Source organism: Lepidochelys olivacea (assembly GCF_965140295.1).
Source record: "Lepidochelys olivacea isolate rLepOli2 genome assembly, chromosome: 10".
Classification (NCBI taxonomy): domain Eukaryota; kingdom Metazoa; phylum Chordata; order Testudines; family Cheloniidae; genus Lepidochelys; species Lepidochelys olivacea.
In genome coordinates, this window is record NC_140420.1 from 10,772,648 (window position 1) to 10,791,388 (window position 18,741).

Below are 18,741 nucleotides of genomic sequence, written 5' to 3' on the forward strand. Positions count from 1 at the left end.
GGAAAGTTATACACAAATCCCCCTCTCTCCCTCCTGAGATAAAATTTATTTTTGTATTCTGTCACACTCCAGCATTATGTATGTATGTTTGCCTAGAGGCAAAGCCATGGTGGAAGTTTGATCACCCGGTCATAAGAAGCTGTGCTCCTTGGTGAAAACCAGCAAAGTTAGTACACTGTGGAAAAGTTGAATCTACGATGGAAATTTGGGAATTTGTTCTGGGTAATATTTCACAAAAAAACTTCAAAAAATCCCTCAAATTTTGGGCATTAAAATTGATGAAGTAGAGATTTTTGCCTGTCTGTGGTCACTTGATCATTCCATTTCAAAGTCATTTCAGTTTCCTACCATGTCAGCTGTGAAACATTCCAGCCTCTTTTGTTTCCCTTCTTGATCCCTCTCAATTTCTAGTTTTCTGCTCTTGAATGTTCTAATTTCAGACCGTCCCAACATCACACACACCTCCATTACTGGTTTGGTGAAAAGAGACAATCTAGACTGCACAGGGAAGGTGAGGGAAGATGCTGTGCTAGAGTGGAAAAGGCATAGTACCCAACACTGGGAGAGAGCTGCTATGATAAAATTGAACAAATTACAAAGGAGAAGGAGGCAACACCAGAAACAGAAGAAAGTGAAGCTAGATGGAACTGGAAAGAAAGTGGTAGAGCACAAAGGGAAGGGTGAAGTGTTGATTTGTTAGTCTTTCCTTTTTTTATGTCCTGTTTCTGAGGTTCCATTTGATACCTAATTCCAGTTTACCATTTTTTTCTATACAAATACAAACCAGTTTACTTTTTTTCCAGTTCCAGGTTTGCTGCTTCGCAGACAAACCAGTTTCCAATTGCTTTCTCCTTTCCAAGTCAGAGGCATGTCAGAGTTGAACTGCAAGGAGAAGGTGATGTACTTTCCACATACAATTAATGCCCCTCTTTTACTCTTCCGTTTACGTTATGTTTGTTTGCTTTTTTCATTTAAATCTCATCTGTTTTCCCTCTCTCCTCTTTCCATGCCATTTTTTTTTAATTTGACAAAGGTGATTGGATAGACTAAGGATATGGGGCTTTTTACCTCTTCATTATTGCACATCTAGCCACAGTTGGCAGTGATCAAAAGCCATTACAATCTGATACTTATTTGATGGACACAGCCAGGTACCACAAATCCATTTCACATAACTCACCAAATCACCATAATATGGCAATGAATCTTGGTCACTAACAACTTTTGATTAGATTTCAACAACTGACCTAGAGATGAAAGGACTTGCTGTGGGTACCAGTCACATGAGGCATTAAAACTCTTTCCTGGTCCATCCAGTTTCCCTAAGTCATGTCCCTTAATGTTTATTCTGCTAGTTCCCTCCTGATAAAATTTTAAGTTCTACTTTATTGTCTTAGACCTGCATTATTTCATCTGAATATTTCATTTTTACATTTTTTTTGGTCTCCTACTGAGCTGCTTCTGTAATTTCCACATCTTCCTGCCTTCTTGTGCTTGCACTGCTTTTGGGTTTTCCACAGCTTCTCTACATTTATGCCTTCACTCTCCCTGTTGGTCACTTGGTCCCTGTTTAGATCATTTCAGTCTGTATTTCTTCCATTTTTACATACTTTTCTTTTGCATCTTTCGACTCCACAAGATTATGAATCTATTAACCTGCTATATAACTGCAAGGGGTGACAGTTCAGTAGGAGAAAAGTTAATGTACTAGCTAACTAAGATCAGTGAAGTATTGTTTATGACACACATGGGAACAATCACTAACTGAAACATTTCTGCCAACATTGTAATCATTTTCTCATTACACACCAGAGCCTTTCATATACCTTATTACAACTCATATTGTTAGATAAATTCACTTTTCAGAAGTAAGCCCATCCATATTTTTAACCAGCCATAGCAAGAGTTCAGAAAGAGATTAGGCGGAGAAAAAAAAATCGCAAAAGAGATGCCAAATAAATAAGAGGCATAACAACTAATCTCTAAAGAGGAAACTAGTGATGGCTCCCTGTGCTGCAATTCACTTTCAAAGTCACAAAAACCCTTTTGAACCTCTTGTGTTCCCCCTGACTAATGCCATCATTATTTCAACACTGGCTGTTTACAATGAAACAGGTGCTATCTTGTCAAACGAGACCCTTTCTTTCATCATCTTGGAGTTATTCATTGAGTATTGTTACCACTGACAAGGTTTTCTGGTTGCCTGGAAACCAGGTCATGCCGATATTATTCAGTACACCATGAATAACCAAACACTCTTTTGCTGGGGGAAAGAGGGTATGGGTGTAGAGGGAAAGAATTGTTTTTTATTCCCCTACCTATGTGTCCCAGGAAAAGAAACTCCATCTGCTTATCTCAGAGGCATTAAATGAAATTAATGATGGAAAACTTCCAGCACCTGATTGAAATGATTCACTAAATAATAAGCTAACATTCTTGCGTTTCTTTTCTAAAAGCTTTTCTTCCTTACTACATACAACAGCATCTCCCAAGCTATCTAAAATAAAAGGGAACTAGTAATGTATGCTAAATTACCTGATATGGTTTAAAGGTATTATGACAGAATAAAATTTGTTGGGGGAAAGCAATAACTATTGGTATTCAGAAACAAAGTACAATATTCAATTATGAACCTGACACAAATCCCGAGCATGTACCAACCAAGACAGTGACTTAAAAATAACAGTTTGGGCTTATAAAAGAGGTTCAGTTGAATAAAGATTCTGTTTCTAACCCTTCTTCATAGCTCTCATTATACCACCGATAGCTATTCAGAAACTATGTTCCCAAACAACTTGCAAATTCTCCAGCCATACATTTTCACAAAGTTCAAATGTCTGCAAAGAATGGTGCACACAAGAAAAGATATTCTTGTGGAAATTGATTTTTCTTCATCAAATCAATAATTTAACTTTTACTTATAAAGTTCAGTTTTCCTTTGGGATGCCAAAGGCTTGTATTGTTCTTGTTCTGAAACTAGTTGTTTGACAAATAGCACTCTGACCTCACCTGTTAGGAGGAAACTAATGATGATGAGAAAAAACATACTATGTCAGAGTTCTGATCCCTAGCCACAACGGAGTGTGACTGAATTCCTAGAAACAACTGCTTTTTCAAATGATTACAAAGTATTCAGATATACAAAGCCATAATCCACAGAGAACTCCATTTTACTAATTTCAATGACACTCACTGTGGCTTGTAAGAAAATGCTTCTCAGATAGCATGTTATAGAAGATTTCTTCCAAATGGTTTACTTTGGCAGCCCACTCAGTACAGATTAAAATACGGAGTGTTTCAAAGGAAAGTCACACCTTTAATGTTTAAAGCTAGTGATATATGAATGATATAGGGAAACCCTCAGCCATCATACACACATTTGCAATAAGGCAGACCTAATGAACTAGTAACAGTCATGCAAAAATACTTGATCCTTGGATGAGGCCATTTCCTTTTGGGGCAGGCAAGGACCAAAACAAATCATGAAAACTGTTGGTTCTGCCCTAAATGGGAAGGAAAAAAATCAAGTACAACTCTTAATGAATCTTGACAACTAGTTAGAAACAGTTGGTACATGCTCCTAACCATGACTGAAAAGGGAGGGAGAAGGAGATCAGATGGTACAGTACCCATGCAACACTTACTTTGATTCTTAACCAAGCAACAGAACCCCTTCCAATGCTCTGGGTGCCCTTAAAAATGCTAAAATCACATCATAGATAGATAAAGAGATATAGATGTAGATAAAAAAGAGAGAGAGAGAAAGCACATCATACATATAATGCGAGAGAGAGAGAAAGCAAGCATGTGTCTATGGGGTAGGAGTAGAGAGGAAACAGGCAGGATGTGAGGCTAGTGACAAAAAAAGTTAATATATATACCATTTAAATGCTTGCTACTACTGATTATTGCAATCATTGATATTTATTCTTCCAACAAAAAACCTTATCACTTTCTTACAAAAAGGCAAGCCCTAAAGGATAAAGGTTTGTCTCTCTGTATAATCTGCACAATATATCATGAAGCATATGAAGAGGAGCGCAGTTGAATCATTTTTTCCTGAGGCTGGTGTACTATTGGAAAACTAAAATCCTAACCAGGTATATCAAAAATGGGGCAACTCTACAGTAGAACTTTAGGTACTGGCAGAATCTCAAAACTCTGGAAAAAGAGACAAAAGGTACATAAGAATAAAAGTGTTTTTCCACACCAATGCCTTTTAGATTCTTTGAACATGGATCCATGTTTTGGGCATCACTGTAAAAAACAAAAAATAGCCCCCAAATCCTTACCTCTCTTCTGTTGCTGTCACCTTACCAGGTGATACTAAAGGTATGCAATTTTATGATGTATTCCATATTTTTGTATTTAATCCAGTGAAGCCATCGAGTAAAAATATATTCAAGTCTTTATATTCTGAAAGTAAGTATTAAAGCAAAAGGCATGAAAAGCCTTGGGAAGGGGGGGAAAAAGCTAACCAAAAAGGACTCAGGGGAAAAAAAGAATTTTAAAGCCCTTGAAGGAATACATCAGAGGAAAAAAATAGGTCTATTAAATTAATTAAGTAAATGGATTGTAAAAATTACAGCCCTACACAACACAGAATAAGTCTTGTGGAAGGCAAGTTACCAAAATCAATTTTACCCCTTCAACCATGAGGTACTTGTAAACCATCTCATAAACTCTATCAATAGAAAATAAAAATTTCCTATATATGCTAAGTACTCCCAGCAATAATCTACAAGACACCTAACTAGGTTGCCTCTTGTTATGGATCTCTGGTTTGTGTGTTTTTATTTAATTCAAAACAGCAAAATATGTGCTTTAGTTATTCTTTCAAGGTGACTTCTTCTTCCTGCACAGTCCATGTTAATTTTGTACACTCTATGTAGAACCACAATACTTGGACTCTTTTCCCTTTTGATCCCTGCACACTGACTTCAGTGGGTTTTTGATGAGGCCTTATAAATAGCTTTAAAAAAATCAGAGTTTTACCAGTATAATGTAACTAGCACACATCTTCCTAACACCTGCCCACCCCCCGATCCAATCAGTTACAGGACTATCATAGGTTTCAGAGTAGCAGCTGTGGTAGTCTGTATCCACAAAAAGAAAAGGAGTACTTGGGGCACCTTAGAGACTAACAAATTTACTTGAGCATAAGCTTTCATGAGCTACAGCTCACTTCATTGGATGCGATGATGCAACACTGCATCCAATGCAGTGAGCTGTAGCTCACAAAAGCTTATGCTCAAATAAATTTGTTAGTCTCTAAGGTGCCACAAGTACTCCTTTTCTTTTTGAGGACTATCATACTGACAGTTCTCTTATAAGAATGTTTAAACATACCAGTTCTCTTAATGCTTCTAGGAAAGTTGCTTGTTTCATCTCTTGTACCTGTGACAGCCAGATCATGGGCAGCCAGACCTACTAGTCAGAGCCAGAGGTTATGTGTCTATTACAGGAGTGGGTGGGCAAGGTTCTGTGGCCTGCAATGTGCAGGTCAGACTAGATTATCGTGATGGTCCCTTCTGGCCTTAGAGATTATGATTCTATTGGAGTATCAAGTTAGCTGGGTCAGGATCCCAGGAACAGGATACAAACTGGAGATCAGAACCACAAGTCAAGAATCAGAGTCAGGCTGGGTCAGGATACCAGGGGGTCAAAGGCAGGAAATAAACCAGAGGCCAGGATATCACTCAGTGGAAGTAAAAGGCACACAATCCATCGCAGGAGAGAATTCAGTTGTTCAAACAGCTTCCTGTTCCTGCTGCTGACTTAAGTAGGGCTCGTGGGCCAACCAGCCACTCTGGGGGTCTGCTAATTGTACTGTGGGATCCCAAGTAAGGCACTATCAGCAGGCTGCTAGGCGGAGGGCTGCAGTGACCCCAAGGGAGCTGGGCTTGAGGCCCATGGGTCAAGACAGTACCACCCAAGCAGCTTTTTGTTCACAGTGCCTTACCTCTTACAGGAGGTTTGATTCTATTCCACTTAACTCTGCAACAGGTAGAATGGAAGCAGGTGTCTTCACCATTCAAGCGGAAGTGGATGGTGACCATGGAAAGTGCTTTCAAAGGATATACCCACATAGCTAGTCTAGGTGAATAAACTAATTACATTACAGATGAAAAGGTATTTGGAGTCTAACTGCCCTTCTTGCACATATCTACACTATTTTACAGTGGCCCAAGCAGCACCCATGAATAACTATGTATAAATATCTTCCCGTGAAAGAAATCTGAACCATGATTTTGACTTTAAGTTTTAACAGAAAATAAATAAATAGCCATGTAATCCTAGTTGATTTAGTTTCCTCTCTACTTTGATATCACAAGAAAAAAACCTGTTAACTCTGGTAAAGATTAAGATATTTCTCAGTATCACTGACTTGAATTTCAGTTTCTTGTTATTGCTACAGATCTCCCCTCCCACCAGCAGTGTAGGTTGCTGTGAGCACCCAAGAAGATACAGTGAAATATGTTTTCAAACAGGAATGTGGAAACAATGTTATATAACCCTGCCTGTGATCTTTGACAGCACAAAAGGTTTTCTTCATTTTTTTTTTAAAATTCAGCACTTCCTTCACACAAAAGACCTGACACACCTTTTTAAATCTGCAGCTCTTCTTTTCACAGAAGAACTTGTACAAAACAGTGATTCTTAATTTTAAGTGCATGAAATAACCATGTATGCTGGGAGAGGTATTTTATTTATCATCTTTCTTGCAAAAATCTAACTGCCCTTTTAAATTCTGACCTCTTCGCTGTCCTCATTACAGATACTGAGTAGTGTCCTTCCCATCTGACCTTCTCTAACACCGTTTTACATTAGACCATCTGATTAAGCGCTGAGGTGTGGAATAATGAAATTATGGTCTATAAAATATTCTCATTACCCATTTTGTTTCCTTCTGCATTAAGTTTTGTTTTGCCTCTCCTTTCCACAGTAATAAATCTCATGACAGGATCACAGTGTCATTGATGTCAACAGGTTTCTGCAGTACAGCAAGAACAGGAACTTAAACAGCAAAGAAGTAGTCATGGGGGGGAGGAGGGAGGGAAATAATACACTAGGTTTATCTGAACACCACAGAACAAGAGGGCCTGATTCACCGCTCTGTTATTCTAATTTTATGGTGGTCTGACTCCAGTGGAATTACATTGGCATGGAACTGGTGTATCACAGTGGTGAATGTAGCCCAGTAATTTGCACTTGTTGAGAAGCACAACTCTGATCCATACTAATTGCACATTCACTACATGAAATCTTGTCTTGAAGGATTCATGTTGTTCTTTTGAGTCAATTATTAGATTGTTAGGTCTTTGGGGTAGGGACTGCATCTACCTGTGTGTTTGTACAGCACTAACCACAATAGGCCCCAGTCTTGCTTGGAGTCTCCTGAGGAGATGGTAACATAAATATTAAATAATGGTAACATAATTCATAGACTGAGTAAATAATTAACAAGTTGAGTAAATTTGAGTCTTTGTAAGAGTTAGTGAGAAATATCAAGGCAGTTTTCTGCAAAAACTCTGACATGAGTATGGATCATCCAAAAGTAAGCACGAGGTAGCATAGCCCATTGTGTGGATTTCTGATGCAGCCTCTAATGGGAAAGTGGCTTCAGCATCTACCCCAGATGGCAGCTGTATGCACAGAACATATCTGTTGTTCTTACCATAAAAATGACAAAACCTCAGGGCCTCATTCTCCACCAACTTTCACCTCTGCAGAGTGAGTACAACATACTACCAAATGAGAATGATGCCACTTTTCATCTTCTTTACACTTGCTTTGCACAGGTGTACCTTTTAAAATGCATATACTTTAACAGATATTCTTGTAAATATTCAGAACATTCATAAACATGGGGAAATAGTTTTACTTTGTGTAATGACACATCCACTCCCAGTCTTTATTCAAGCCTAATGTAATGGTGTCCAGTTTGCAAATTAATTCCAATTCAGCAGTCTCTTGTTGGAGTCTCTACTTTGTTACTAGTTTTTGACATTACATTACGCTTGAATAAAGACTGGGAGTGGATGTGTCATTACACAAAGTAAAACTATTTCCCCATGTTTATTCCCCACCCCCCACTGTTCCTCACACATTCTTGTCAACTGTTGGAAATGGCCCATCTTGATTATCACACAAAAGGTCTTTTTTTTTTTCCCTCTCCGGCTGGTAATAGCTCACCTTACCTGATCACTCTCCTTACAGTGTGTATGGTAACACCCATTGTTTCATGTTCTCTGTGTATATAAAATCTCCCCACTGTGTTTTCCACTGCATGCACCCGATGAAATGAGCTGTAGCTCACGAAAGCTTATGCTCAAATAAATTGGTTAGTCTCTAAGGTGCCACAAGTACTCCTTTTCTTTTTGCGGATACAGACTAACACGGCTGCTACTATGAAAAAAGAATAAGTGGTGTAAACTGGAGGAGGATTCTTAGATAGGAATAATATAGTGTAAGAAATTTGCAAGTTTAAAATTTTAAAACAACCTTAATTACAGAGCCACTATGGTACCTCTATAGTACATAAACACACACACAAACACGCATGTATGCAAATATATGGACAAAGGAAGTGGTGTGGTATAGGAGTCATTTTTGTGTTTGGTATATGTACCAGTAAATAGAGGGAAAGCCATTAAGATGTCACAGCATACTCGATTCAATGCTGCTATTAGCAATGGTCAAATAAAGGTTATTTTGGGTGCAGATGAATATGCTTGGCTTTTGGCATTTTTCATTCTGACAAACCATAGCTGTAAGATGATTGTCATCTGTTCCTGTAAAGGAATAGACAAGCAGTTTTATGACAGAACTCTTATCTCTCCAAAGACCCAACTATATAAACTGAAATAGTTTCATCATCAGCATCAGGAGTAACCAGTATAAATGTCTCATACATCTCAGAAATAATTTGGCCTTCAGCCTTTGGTATTTGCAAACATTGTCTAAAACTACAAACGGGGTTATTGGTTAATTAACTGTGATTATGTTTGCTCAAGAAGGAAAGATCATATCCCCTGATTTTGGAAGGGAAACTATTTGACTACATATTTCAATCCATCTTGGCTGATGTCTTTCTAATACCCAAAGTTTATTATTACTCGATAGGCTTTCCTTCAGCTCCAAGTCTAAGAGAGAAAAAAATGCCAAGCAAATTACAGGCACAACTTAGTACTTTCCAGTAAGTGAGTTGGAATAGCAGCACCTATCTTTGTTTCATATTATGCTCTATTGAATTAATTTAGAAATGAATATTTTGTGTATGTGATTTTTCCAAAGACAAACTCAGCATCCATTCACATCTCATTATGTCTGTTCATATTTTCTTTAAGCCCTGCAAGGTCCATAGAATATTTTTAAACCTTCAACTCCGTAAGAGCCCTATACCACTGGATACATATTTTCTGTTAAAAAAACAAATTCAGTGTATTCGGGCCTAATTCAGAAATGGTGTGTATTGTGGTATAAATTATATCCCCTATTTCCTTAGACCTACCTAATCCTTCTCCAAGGCATGAAGGAGTCTAACTGTGTATTACTTACAACCTGAGGATTTGGAAGTATAAAAAGGTACAAAAGGGAAAATGGTAGGACTTATGGTTACTTTAGCTTACACATTTCTCCTGCATACGATATGACCACTTACACCCCATCACACATCAACAGAATAGCATAAGAGGCTAGCTGAGCATAAAAGGGTATCCACTAGTGGAAGGGGTTCTAACAATCTAATCTTACTCATCACTGCTGAATTTGGCCCTTTATCTTATCTTTTCCTGCTGTTATACGTTACATATCTTTTCACGACTTCACAACTAGTAGCAGACAATCAAAATTTCATTGAAAAGATTTTTTTAACAGACAAGCAGATTTATAAAATCTATCTAAAAGCATCAATTTAAAGTGTTTCCCAATATAGGAAAGTGTTATTATTCTGTCTTTTTCTCCATTAAAAAAGTCTCTCACTTGAACATCCTTGTCGGGTACTGAATGTGAGCTGAGTAGTCTATTTATGGGTACATGCTAACAAAAGTAAGAATTCACTCTTATTTTCCTTGCTGATGTTGACATGATTTAAGGAATGGAAACTGACTTGAAAAGAGAGTGCTAGAATATATGCAAGCAATGTAAGGATAGACTGTTGTGCAAAGCTACAGAAAGCAATGGACAGCAAAGCTGTGGAATTATAGTCCTCTAGTAGGTGGTCTCACATGCATTGTGCCTGACTCTCAGATATCTAGGGGAGTACATATCAAGTGACCACTGCTATGTCCTTTGAAAGGGTCCAGTTGCACTGGGGAAAGGGAGGTCAATGATCCCTATCCCTTTAAGAAGACAATCACAACCATCAGAATTTAACTTTTACTCAGGGCTTGTCTACACAGAGAAGTTATTCTAGAGTAAGGTAGGGTGTGAATTATTTAAAGTAACACAGATGTTCCACAATAGCTCCCCAGATGGACACTCATTTCAAAACAGTAGCATCCACAAAGGGAGATTTTCTGGAATATCTGCTGTGAAATAGAAAAGGAGGACTTGTGGCACCTTAGAGACTAACCAATTTATTTGAGCATAAGCTTTCGTGAGCTACAGCTCACTTCATCGGATGCATACTGTGGAAAGTACAGAAGATCTTTTTATACACACAAACCATGAAAAAATGGGTGTTTACCACTACAAAAGGTTTTGTCTCCCCCCACCCCACTCTCCTGCTGGTAATAGCATATCTAAAGTGATCACTCTCATTACAATGTGTATGATAATCAAAGTGAGCCATTTCCAGCACAAATCCAGGGTTTAACAAGAACGTCGGGGAGGGGGGAGGAAAAAACAAGGGGAAATAGGTTACCTTGCATAATGACTTAGCCACTCCCAGTCTCTATTCAAGCCTAAGTTAATAGTATCCAATTTGCACTGCTGTGAAATAGCTATCCCACAATAACTATTCTGGTCAATTTCCCCAAATAGACAAGTCCTGAGATTTTGAGCACTCCTGCACAAGTTCCTGGGCATTTGGAGATGGAAAGGACAACCCTTCTGCCCACAAAACACCAGTGCAGGGCTAGATTCAATCTAGTGCTCAGCGATTGCATTGTATTTGTGACTATAGAAAATTAATACAACCTGAACTTACTGCCATATTAGCTAAAGTGATTTAAAGTTTGATGTGTAGAGCATACACTTCTATTATCCTTTTGTGCTACTAAACACTTATTTTGGCAATTTCTAGTTTCTAAATAGTTACCTTTCTCCTGTCTAAATTACACCCACTCAGTTAATAAAACGAAAAGGAGTACTTGTGGCACCTTAGAGACTAACAAATTTATTTGAGCATAAGCTTTTGTGAGCTACAGCTCACTTCATCTCACGAAAGCTTATGCTCAACTAAATTTGTTAGTCTCTAAGGTGCCACAAGTACTCCTTTTCTTTTTGCGAATACAGACTAACACAGCTGCTACTCTGAAATCAGTTAATAAAGGACACTATCCTGCAAACTGTTAAGCTCTCTCAACTCCCATTAATTTCAAAGGGAGTTGAGTTCACTCAACAGCTTGTAATCTTGATCCAAAATTAATAAACACTGTTTTTGTAGTACCAAAACGGATACAGATTTCTGCTAGCACTGCAGTAGCATTTTACTGCTAAGTGCTAACCTAAAGCTGAGCTGACATTGAACAAACTGATGCTAAAATCAAAGCTGGTGCTAAAATCAAAATGTTTTCACAAGATTTAACACTATATAGTTGCAGTTAAACAGTCCCATTATTTTCTACTCTAATCAAAACACAAGTGAGAAACCTGGTTTTAACATTTTTCTTTATTCTGAATGACAATGAATTTGTGATGATTAAGACTCAGTTGATGATAAAGAAATTACTATACTTTCCTAGGGGCCAAGACTGCCAATAAAGGAAAAGTGTGACGTGATATAAAAGCTGCTCTGATCATTACATCTGATTGTGGTTAAGATTTTTCTAATTATCCCCATATTTTTACTTTATTACGTTTTTACTGTTCAGTTCTGGTTTTGGCATCCTTTCTCATGGTGAGTAGTATCTCACCCACAAGAGCAGACCCAATAGAGTTTAATGAGGCTATTCATGCATATGAGTAAGGGCTGCAGGATGCACGCCAGGCAATTACAACTAATCACAACAGTTTCATCATTAAGTACAAACATAACATAAGTGTTATTTGTTTACACAATTGTAACAAAATTCCCAGATTATAGATGAAGTTCAGTTGACTGGACCACTGCTGTGGTCCACCTTGTCTTTTAAATCTACTTGTGTCCTTCCTCCCATTCACACACACAAAGAAAAAAGCATTTCTGCCATCATGAGAACTGCAAGGAGGTTTCTTTTCATTTCCTTGCTCCATTTTAACCTACAAAAGATGGAAGGGAGAAATTCTCCAAACAGAAAATCCCCCTAAGGATCTGATGAAGCTTAAACTGAGCTGAATCATGCCACCTTGTCCTCTAAAGAGAGTATGTTCCTAGAAGAAGTAGCTGCCTATATTACACAATTGTATTCTCCCCTCTTTTTCAAGCATGTCCTGCCAGCAGCTGGTAAAGTCACTTAAAGGAGGGTCTGGTCCAGAGCAAAAGGGGTCTGACTGGAGAAAAAAAGAGTATGCTATTCTCACAAATTCCACTCAGCAATGACACCAAAATAAGGGCTTGTTTACATGGGAAAATTTTCCAACTATACCAGTATAATTATACCAGTAAACTTAGACTGCTATAGTTGTAGGCTGGTATAAACACCTCTCTCTCTCTCTCTCTCTCTCTCTCTCACACACACACACACACACACACCCCATGTTCAGAATAAGAGTGGCTTTTTTCATTTTAGCTTAAACTGCTTCCAAAGTGACACAAGGTTAGTGAATAAACTAAACTGGGAAAAGGTACTCTTATACCAGAATAACTGTCCATATGGGACTTTACCAAATTACAGGCAGAGTGATTTAAATGTACACCCAACCTTATACTGGTATAACTTTCCCATGCAGACAAGCTTTAAGGGTATGTCTACATTGCAAATAAAAGGTGTGTTCTTAACTCAGGTTAGCTAATCCAAGTTAGCTAACTTGGGTTCAATAGCAGTGAAGATATGGCAACTCATCTTTTAACTCATATTAGCAGCTAGAGTTAAAGCCTACAGGGAAGCCTAGAGCTGAATTCAAGCTGTTAACTAACCCAAGTTAAAAGTCGAACTGCTATGTCTTCACTGCTATTTTAACTGGAATTAGTTAACATGGATTAGCCAACCTGAGTACTGGAGGGCAGCTAATGTAACAATTTTTAACAAAGGCTCCAGAGGTGATCCTGGCAATTACAGACCGGTAAGCATAATTTCAGTACCAGGCACATTGGTTGATACTATAGTAAAGACCAGAATTATCAGATACACAGATGAACATGATATGTTGAGGAAGAGTCCACATGGATTTTGTAAAAGGAAATCATGCCTCACCAATCAATTAGAATTCTTTGAGGGGGGTCAACAAACATGTGGACAAGGAGAGGGAGGGATAGCTCAGTGGTTTGAGCATTGGCCTGCTAAACCCAGGGGTTGTGAGTTCAGTCCTTGAGGGGCCATTTAGGAGTCTGGGGCAAAAATTGGGGATTGGTCCTGCTTTGAGCAGGGGGTTGGACTAGATGACCTCTTGAGGTCCCTTCCAACCCAGATATTCTATGATCCAGTCAAGACTGTGTAGGTGGACTTCCAGAAAGCTTCTGACCCTCACCAAAGGCTTTTATGGAAACTAAGCAGTCATGAGATAAGCGGGTAGGCCCTCTCATGAATTAGTAATTGGTAAAAAGAGTAGGAATAAATAGTTTTCAGAATGGAGAGAGGTAAATAGTGGTGTTCCTCAGGGATCTGTACTGGGACCAGTTCTGTCCAATATATTCATAAATAATCTGAAAAAAATGGTTAACACTGAGATGGCAAAGTTTGCAGCAATAAAAATTACTGAAAAGAGTTAAGCCCAAAGCAGACTGGGAAGAGTTACAAAGAATAACTCACAAAACTGGGTGACTGGGCAACAAAATGGCAGATGAAAAGTAATGTTGGTAAATGGCAAGTAATGGACACTGGAAAACATGATCCCAACAACAGATAGAAAATTTTGGGGTTTAAATCAACAGTTATGATTCAAGAAAGAGAATCTTGGAGTCATTGTGGATAGTTCTCTGAAAACATCTGTTCAATGTGCAGTGGCAGTCAGAAAAGCTACCAGAATGTTAGGAACCATTAGGAAACTGATAGATAATAAGACAGGAAATATCATAATGCCACTATATAAATCCATGGTAGGCCCACAGCTTGAATACTGTGTGCACCCCATCTCGAAAAAGATTATTCGAACTGGGAAAAGTACAGAGGAGGGCAACAAAAATTATTAGCAGTACGGAACAGTTGCCATATGAGGAGAGATTTTTAAAAACTGGTACTGTTCAGCTTAGAAAGGAGACTACTGATGGGGGAGATGATAAAATCATGAATGTTTTGAAGAAAGTGAATTGGGAAGTGCTATTTACCCCTTCACATAACACATGAACCAAAGGAAGGGTTTCACACCACACACAGTCAACCCCTGAAACTCATTGCCAGGAATGTTGTGAAGGCCAAAAGTATAACTGCATTCAAAAAATAATTAGAGAAGTTCATGGAGGATAGCTCCATTAATGGCTATTAGACAATATGGTCATGGGTGCAACCTTATGCTCTTGGTGTCCCTAAACCTCCGACTACTAGAAGCCGGGACTAGACAACAGAGGATGGATCACTCAATAAATTGCCCTGCTCTGTTCAATCCCTTTGAAGCATCTGGCACTGGCCACTATTAGAAGACAGGTTACTGGGCTAGCTGGACCACTGGTCTGACCCAGCATGGCCATTCTTATGTTCTTATAACACGGTGACTAGATGTTTTCTTAGCTATTTTAATAGCTAGTTGAAAAGGTTAAAGCCAAGTTTTACACTGTGCTTTTGAAAACAAACCTTGTACTTTCCTGCTATTGTTAGATAACATATAATGGTAGTTACTGACTGTGTTCCCTATTTAGTGATTCTGATTATACATTAGATCTGTACACACAAACAAACAGGAGTCAGATAAAATCAATGCAGCAATGAGGTTGCCTTTTAAACTAAAAGTAAGTTGATTCTCTTTCTGCCATGTAAACAATCATTGAGTCGTACCTTTTTCCAAAGCCTATTTATGATGCAAGCCAAAATAAAAAAGTCAATACACTTCAATGGCAGGAAACATCAGTGTCTCTCTGTAACAACAGTAAAAGACCCATTCTTGTTTCTTATCGCAGTCATGCCACCCTTGTAAAGACTAAAAATCACATTCCCAGGAATGTCAGTCAAAAGAAGACACCTCTATCATGATCAATATTGCTAGTAGGCAGATTGTAAAGCTTGTAATAAACAGTGCTTCTGTTCACTTTGCAAACTAAGAAATCTTCCTAAGTACTGATCAGTGAGTCTTATCAGAACACAAAAGGTCAAAAATATAAAAAGTACATGCATCTCCAAGACTTACTGAAAACAATTAAGCTCTGTGTTATTATTTTAAGTTATTACTTTGATTTAATCATATAGTAAGTGAGTAACTGATTTCTGACAAAATAATGCATTAGTATAATTAATTTCAAGCAACTGCATGATGCTAGGCCTGGAAGGGAATAGAGAAGGGGACACAATTGTTTGTGAGATTTTATTCTAATCAAGATTATCCAATAAAAGTGTATTAAGGGTTTTAAAACAATTGTGCAATGGAATGGGGAAAGAGGCAAGAACTTCTGTTCTATGAGAGAAGGAAAGATTTCCTGTTAACAGAAGCTATAAAACATATCTCTCTCCAACTCTTTTAATTATTCTTATGGTTCTTCCTGATCTTGATTGCATTTGAAAGTGGATGGCATAAACCAATCTATTTATCTTTGAATTCATGAACTAGTTAGACTGATAGAAAACAAGAAGATTGTTAAAAGTAAAAATAGAAACAGTTAATCTACTTTTTAGCAGTGCACAGATTGCAAAAGACAGAACAAAGGGTTAATTCAAACTAGTAAGGGAAAACAAAATAAGAGGTGACACTTAGGCCATGAGACCATTTCAGGCTGTGGAAAAAAACAGAATTATTTTCCTACAGCCATAAGAAGAGCTCAAAAGCTGAAATGTCTCTTCTAATCTTATCGTTTATTTCTACCCTGAATTTTATTATCCTCTTTGCTTTTATAGATTACGTACTCCTGCAGGACCATATTTGTCTCCAGATGTTGATCACTATTAATTCTTTTTGCTAAATGTATTCCTAGATCTAGATCCTTTCTCATGCTGTGTCTTCGTGTTCACACCCTCTTCATAGCATTGCTGTTAGTCTAACCATACCCTGCACTAGTACAAAGACTGATGACACTTACCAGAGCCAGGCGAAGTGCAGGCAGTTGCTATATAAGTTTTTCTCATGTGATTTTACCAATGAACCTCATTGCAGCATACTTGGTGGGCATGAAAATGCAAACTCTTTAGTTCATTCCAATCTCTTTTTTAAAGTTGTATAAGTACATTGTCATGCAAAATCAATTTAATATTTAATGTAATTGGATTTTGACTGCTGAAATCTCAGAAACTTTATTGTAGTTGCAAACTCTGGTTTTAGAGAAACTGTCATTCATTAGCACCATCTGATCAAAAGGGGTGATTCCAGAATTAAAAATCAAGTATAACAATGTCCTCAATTATTTAATATAACCATAGGTGTACCTACTTCTTAATTTAGGATGTAGTAATTCACCATGGACAAATGATAAGTATTTGAAGTGTGCAATGGATTTCTCATGTGGAAAGTGAAAAAAAATATTATTTTGTTTTAACCTACTTTTCCTTTCCTCACTAAGGTCACGCAATTGCTGTCTGACACTATCCACACCAGTGGTAGAAACTGGCAAAGATTGGAATCTCTTCATGTGGGGCAGAGATTGTGAAATCTGAGCTCTGGGGAGCAGTGGTTCAGGTGGAGCCTGCTTTGATTCAATCACCATATTCCCCCACCACCACCACATTTACTTAACCTCTTCTTTGAGCAAATTGTTAAACCTTCCCTTGCTCTATGTTGTTCCTTTGTAATTTAGTGTTGTTTGTAATCAGACAACAAGTGTTGCTGTGGAATGACACATCGCTTATCTTCCCATTTCTCTTGAGGCTGAGTGGACTATCTTCATATTACTGCAATCTCAAAGCATTTCAACATGATGACAATGGGACAAATTATGACAACTCTTGGACAGATGCACATGGAGTAAAAGAGTCCAAGGATCTGTTTTCGCTTTACGTACTTGTTATAATGGCCACCACAATCTCAGGCAAGGTCTATAAAGAAAACGTTTACCGTTGCAGTAACATTGGTTATAGGTGTGATTTTTATGATATTTTTATATCAGCAAAAGCCATAATGTAGATACTGTTATATTACCAAAAAAAGAGAAAAGAGGTTACTTACTAGTAGCTGTTCTTAGAGAGTTGCCTCTGTGCATTCATATTAATGGCTTCTTTGCAAATTTTTACCAGGGGAACTTTTCTTAAATAGGCTATGGAAGTAGTCTTGACCTTAGTGGAGTGTGTCTTCAACCCCACAGGTACTGGTTTCCTAACGAAGCAGTAGCAGTTTTCAGTACCTCTCTTCTGAGACATCATAGGCATAAAGCTACCTTGAGGCCTCATGGCAACTTATCCTGTAGGGGGGGAGTGGCCATCAAGCAGTAAGCACATTAACTCTCCTAGAAGAGGTGCTAGCTATTAAGAATGATGATTTAATACAGAGATGTTCTAATTGTGCCCGAGCCAGGGGCTCGTATGGTGGACCTATAAGCATGCTATATGATTTATAAGGACTACATTCAAGTCCCAGGCTCTCTGTGTCCCTAAATCTATGACTGCCAGCAGCTGGGACAGGACGACAGGAGATGGATCCCTCAAAACTGCCTGGCTCTGTTCATTCCCTCTGAAGCATATGGCACTGGCCACAGTCAGAAGACAAGAGACTAGTCTTGATCTGACCCAGTATGGCTGTTGTTATGTTCAATGTCTTTTAGCCAGTCTTAGATTCTTCCATCCAAGCCAATCCAAATTTTAAGAGTAAGATTTAGTCATGGTGTGAATATACTGTTTTCTTTGTTTGGCAAATTTATGTTGATTTCAATGAAAATTTTCAAAATGAAATGTGTAGATTTGTTAGTTTGAAATGACTTTTCATTTCAAAATCTCTTATAATTTATTTTCAAAATTTCAAATAAGTTTTAAAATGGTTAAAATCATAACAAAACATTCCAATTTTGCCAAAATGAAGTGTTTCTTTCAAATCCAAACTACTTTTTTTCAACTTTTTGAAGTTGCCAACAAACCAAAAAATTGTTTATTCACCCAGCTCTACTGCCTTGGTAAGTACATGGTACTCATACAATCCTTACTTGTCCATGAATTCATAATATTTACCAGTTTATGCCATAATTCATAGATTCACAGATTATAAGGCCAGAAGGGACCATTGTGACTATCTAGTCTGGCCTCCTGTATAAGATAGTCCATAGAACTTCCCTGAATTAAATTCGTGTTTGAACTGGAGTGTATCTTTTGGAAAAACATCCAATCTTGATTTAAAACTTGCCAGTGATGGGCAATCCACCACAACCTTTGGTAT

At 37.9% G+C, this 18,741-nt stretch overlaps 1 protein-coding gene across 1 annotated transcript in view; it reads right to left on the reverse strand.

Annotated features, from left to right (window-relative positions):
* The window catches only part of SDK1 (sidekick cell adhesion molecule 1), a 687,887-nt gene that overhangs the window by 367,438 nt on the left and 301,708 nt on the right, over positions 1-18,741 (reverse strand). The gene's annotated exons all lie outside the window — the stretch shown is intronic.